The following is a 6,000-nucleotide window of genomic DNA, read 5'->3' as shown; positions in this document are numbered from 1 at the left end:
GACAGGAAATAATTAGTTTTCATTATTTTATTTCTATTATTATTTTGCGTTTGGAATGATTAGATTGGGATTTCACAAAACATTCAGAGCTGTGTATTTATCATACGTACTTATATAAAGGAATTGTGGTGTTCATAATGTGTGGAATTATCACCCTTTCTTCCTGAAATCATGGTATGGCCCGTTTCTTGTCCTGCTAGCTTATTGCATAATGCTATTGCTACATTACAATTCTCAAACTGCTTGTTAGTTGCGAGTCTATCGTGTTTTATGCGCCCACTGATTGTAATTTTGTCATGATATTTAAGAAAAATATCACGAAGAATCACTTCAAACTTATCAAAAGGTCATAGTGTATTTCATGTCAGTGTTCTTTCAGTGAAGGGAACATTTTGTACTGTTGGCATTGTCTGCAGTCTGACAGTGAAAATTTTACTATGTAATAATTTTCAAACTTTAGCTCGGTTGGGCTTGCAAAGCAGCATACTTTACAAATGCTTTAAAGGGATAGTTCACCCAAAAATGTAAATTCAGTCATTTACTCATCCCTGTGTTGTTATAACACTATATGACTTTCTTTCTTAACACAAAGGGAGAAACTGAAAAAAACTTTGTGCTCAGTGAGGTCATACAATGGCAGTTTATAGTGACCTACTCTTCAAGCTTCAAAAGAACACAAAAGTATAATTCAGGAGTCTAATAAATTATTCCATGAGACTCATGATTGTTATGAAAGCATACGATAAGGTTTGGAGAGAAACAAAACCAAAGCTAATGTATTATTTAGTTAAAATGTTCACCGACCGTTGATCTCCTGTGCGCATTTATGATAGGGCACGAGAGCCCCCTCGCGACATTGGGGCGTTCAAACGAAAACTCTTTTTGTTTATCTTAAAACAGATCATCCACAACGATAGTGACAACTGAACACAACACAGCTGCACACAAAACAGAGAGCAGAACTTACTAAACATGTCTGAAGAGTTTGTAGTCGAAGAATTGATGCATTTCTATGCCCAGCCTTATTTTTTTTATGTAGTACTCGAAAATCAGACAGAAACATAGAGGAGGCTACAGGCATGTAGTAACCTGATGGCAAACAACACGAGATATAAGGTATCTTTTCTATGTTAATCTGAGTTTTTGTCCTAACCAGCCGTGACGAGCGACGGTGCATTCTATCGATTGCTTGTATTCTATTTTCGGTAACTCTGTCCACTGTGAACTGGCACCAGTCCAAAAACTTTTAAAAAGAAATGGGTATAGAAATGCATCAATTCTTCGTCTACAAACTCTTCAGACATGTTTAGTAAGTTCTGCTCTCTGTTTTGTGTGCAGCTGTGTTGTGTTCAGTTGTCACTATCGTTGTGGATGACCTGTTTTTAGATAAACAAAAAGAGTTTTCGCTTGAACGCCCCAATGTCGAGGGGGCTGAATGAACTGTTGCTCTCGTGCCCTATCATGAACGTGCACAGGAGATCAACGGTCAGTGAACATTTTCACTACATTAGATTTGGCTTTGTTCTCACCAAACCTTATCGTATGCTTTCATAACAATCATGAGTCTCATGAAATAATTTATTAGACTTCTGAATTAGACTTTTGTGTTCATTTGAAGCTTGAAGTGGGGGTCACTATAAACTGCCATTGTATGACATCACTGAGCAAAATTTATTTTCACAATTTCTCCCTTTGTGTTAAGAAAAAGAAAGAAAGTCATATGGGGTTATAACAACACAGAGGTGAGTAAACAATGACTGAATTTTCATTTTTGGGTGAACTAATCCTTTAAGTAGATGAAGAGAAAGAGTTTATGACAGTGTGAAGTGTGTTTTTGCATGATGATGTCATGGTAAAAATTATGTTCTTTAGTCGAGGCAGCCATATAAAAGATTAAATGAATGGGTTTTTAGTAGCTCAACTGATTTTTACATCCACATTTATTCATTTAGCTATTTTTTTTTTTTTTTTTACAGACATGTAATATGATGAGAAACATTGTTTCCACCAAAAAACTTTACTACAGTCATGGTTACCACAAAATTAGTAGTAAAACCATTCATTTTCGGTAAATTTATTCCCCGTAAGGGACCTAATTTGACAGGGAAAAAAATGATAAATAGTTAGTCTTGTAAATAGATATGTGCTTTTCTTTTAGCCATTTGTAAGAACACAAAAAAAATAATAATGTATAAATGTCAGTCATAGGTTATTTTCAAGATCTACAATAGGTGTCTATTTTGTGTGAATGTCTTTTCCAATAAGGACAAGGAAAAGATTTCTGCAAAAACATGGAATATTTTCCTTTCTGTTTCAATTTTCATGGGATCAATCTTCATTTAGATGAATTCATAACCCCAAAGCACTGAACAATTACCCTTTTACAATACAAATATAAGTATCAATCTTTGGAAAGAAACTATAATGTATATATGCATACAGAGGGAAAGGCTTAAACAGATGAATGAACCAGAACCAGTCATGATAGATAAAACCAGATGGCCAGCAGACTTAAAAATGTTCCCACATTTCACCTTTTTTTCTCATCAAGCCATCATTAATTCTGCTAAACACGATATGTGTTGATGATATGTCTGATATGATATGTTTAATACGGTATGAGTTATTTTCAAATCTCCCATTTTCAACACTTTTACATATTGATATATTTTGGATATAGAGTAGATAGGCCTATTTGTTGGTACACTTTTATGATTGTAACCACAAATACATCTTTACTGGAACATACTGATTTCAGTGCACTGGTAAAATGATTTCCCAGCACTTTCTCATGTGTGCTATATTGCATTACTTTTTCCAAAATATGCCAGTTCGTCGATAAACATTTCCGTTTCATTGGGAAATGTCAAGATCTACAATGCAAACCATGCACTTAAAATGGAACAAAATATCATTTAAAGACGTTTGTTTTGGCCATGCACTTTTCCATAAGCACAAGTGATATTTAAATAAACTATGCCAAGATCAGGACTTGCATATACAGAGCCATGGCCATTGTGGTTCCAGCCTTATTGCTCCATTTGGGTCTCTGTTAGCAGACAAACAAAAATTAGAGCATATGAATCATCATAATGTGCCTCAGTGTTTTTGTAGGCCCGTGATTGAAGTCAATTACCAGCTCCTAGTACTTCCATTGCATTGCATTGGTCAAGTGTGGTTTTCAGAGGTGACCATAGATAACCTTTGCTCTAAGAAGATTGTGTTTTGACTTTTTAATCACACGTACAGTAGGGTAGACTGGTTGTCACACGGAGAAGTTGTTACAAGGGCTAAATCTCAGCAACTTTTTAAGATTTTGAAGCAAAAGTCAAATGACACAAATGATTGTTTTCTCTAACAGTGGTTTAGTATGTTGGTTTCAAACGTCTTAAATCACAATAGTGCACAATAATAAAAAAATTAAAAAAATCCAAGATCATCATAGTTTTGTAATAGTTCTTGAGTACAGTGAACACAATAAAACCTCACTGGCACAACGATATAATGAATGTTGATTTGAACTAAAACGTTAAACTGTATTCTCAGGATAATATTTTTCAGAAATGTCAGGTTGTCATATTTATATCATTGTCACATGTTCTAAATTATATGTCATATATATTGAAATGATATCCCATTTATTAATTATGTTATATTTTTGATTGTTACCTTTGATATTTGTGCTGTTTCATCAATCATTCGTGCTTCATAATTGTTTTCCTCTTTAAATTTAGCTGGAAAGCCATTTCATCGCCTTATAATATATTTTCATGTCAAATTGTTGCCAATAAACAGTAGGTTCCCATTTTGACAACTTACCTCATAGAGTAAGACAACATGCCCTTTAGAGTGCAACCAGTGGCGGTTCTATCTTGTATGGCGCCCTAGGAGAACTTCCCCTTCGGCACCCCCCCGAAGGGATTCCTAAAAATCAGATTCATTTTCTCCATAGGCAAAGTTGTTTTTAACACTAACTTTAAAGATAGACTTACCATGAGCTTTGAGATTGTTTATGGATGGCATATGTGTTTGATAGCGGAATTCCTGGTGAAGAACTACACTACACATGATCCTCCACAAAGATCCACCAATCAGAGAATCGTGGCCCAAAAAGCTTTGCAGTGAATGCCTACTTCCATGACGCACTGTGAATGACGTAACCAAGTCCCTCTCGAACTACTCATATATTTTTATGTAACTCAATAATTTGCAGTAAACTTAAATATTATTTCTATACTTATAATGAATGAATTTCATTCGCAGTGCTTCATGGGATTGTAGTTTATTCTCTCCTGAAAGACACTAAGTACACAGTCTTGTACCTTTGTACTTTTTTGCTTCAAATCAAAGTTTGTAATGTTGTGATTCACCTCGGAGCTGGCTGGTTTGGTTCATGGCTTAGAACACTTTTATGAAGTATTTTATGAAATCCCTATGGAAAAAATGAATAAGAAAATTATTTCTGGAACCAATGCGGTTAAAAAAGTTGCAGTCACTGCGCTCTATTATAATGGTCAAAGGTCAGTTTTTTGTAATCTTGTATAGGGCCTATGAAATTGATTAACAAACCTGACAAGAGAAATATGCTGGTGTAAAAAGTGTGACAGCTAGCCCCAATCTGACATGTTTTTTCACTGGCAAATCAATAATCAAGACAAATACATTTGCACTTTTCTGAATCTTGTCTCTGGCAACTAAATTTAAACTTGATTCCTGGAAAGTAGTTAGCATTTCTCTACTCTTTTTTTTTTTTTTTTTCCAGTGAAAGCCATCTGTCACTGACAAACCAGGAGTAACCTGTAGAACAAGCATAACCAAAACCAGCTGTGCCACTCTTATTGATACACTTCAGTACATCTGCAATAGATTTATACTATCACGATGATTGTATTGAGAAATGTGATGATTTATTTAAAGCATTAAAGGAATATTTCACCCAAAAATATCATACCAGATGTGTATGACTTTCTTTCTTCTGCAGAACACAAATAAAGGTTTGTAGAAGAATTTTTCAGCTCTGTAGTTCCATACAATGCATGTGAATGGTGGGCAGAACTTTGAAGTTTAAAAAAGCACATAAAAGCAGCATAAAAGTAATCCATAAGACTCCAGTGATTAAATCCATATCTTTAGAAGTGATATGATAGATGTGGGTGAGAAACAGATCAATATTTAAGTCCTTTTTTAATATAAATCTCCACTTTCACTTCCACATTCTTCTTTTTTTGTTTTTGGCGATTCACATTCTTTGTGCATATCACCACCTACTGGGCAGAGAGGAAAATTTATAGTAAAAAGGACTTAAAGCTGTACTGCTTAAGTCTGTGCTCTCTAGCGACATCTGTGGATGAAATCTTAAAATTGCAAGCAATTTGTGGAAGAACACTTTACGTCAGTTGTGTTTCAGCACTGCCCTTCTTGCGGATGAATCTCATGATTTGAGCTTATCTGGACATCGCCTGTGTGTGATCATGACTGGAGCCGGAGTCATAACGTGTTATTTTCATGTTGATTTTATGTTATACGATTAAACATTTAAAACTGAAATATTACTTGCTTTGATGAAGATAAAAAAACACTCGTATTCACATATTTTGAATGAATTAATTACACTTATAGCACTTTTCTGACACTACACTCAAAGCGCTTTTACACAGAGAACAGCAGACTCAATCACTACCAGTATATTTTAATATGATTATTCAAGTGTTTTATCTACTATTAATGCTTGTATTGTACTACACTTATCAATCTAAGAGGTGATACTCGTGTTATGGCTGATTCGAGTTCAGTGGAAGATTTTATTATTTGTATTTTATATTGTACAGCCTCAGTTGATAATGCAAGTGAACCTTAATACTACAATAGTATGTCCATGCAATGCTCACATAACACAGTAAACTAAAAACATAAAACGAGAATTCAATAATGATGAGGATAAAATATATGTTATTAAACATTAAAATAATATGCTTAAATATGCAATATAATAGTTACAAG

This window comes from Myxocyprinus asiaticus, chromosome 6, assembly GCF_019703515.2.
Source record: "Myxocyprinus asiaticus isolate MX2 ecotype Aquarium Trade chromosome 6, UBuf_Myxa_2, whole genome shotgun sequence".
Taxonomy (NCBI): domain Eukaryota; kingdom Metazoa; phylum Chordata; class Actinopteri; order Cypriniformes; family Catostomidae; genus Myxocyprinus; species Myxocyprinus asiaticus.
Note: the sequence above shows the minus strand (reverse complement) of the source record.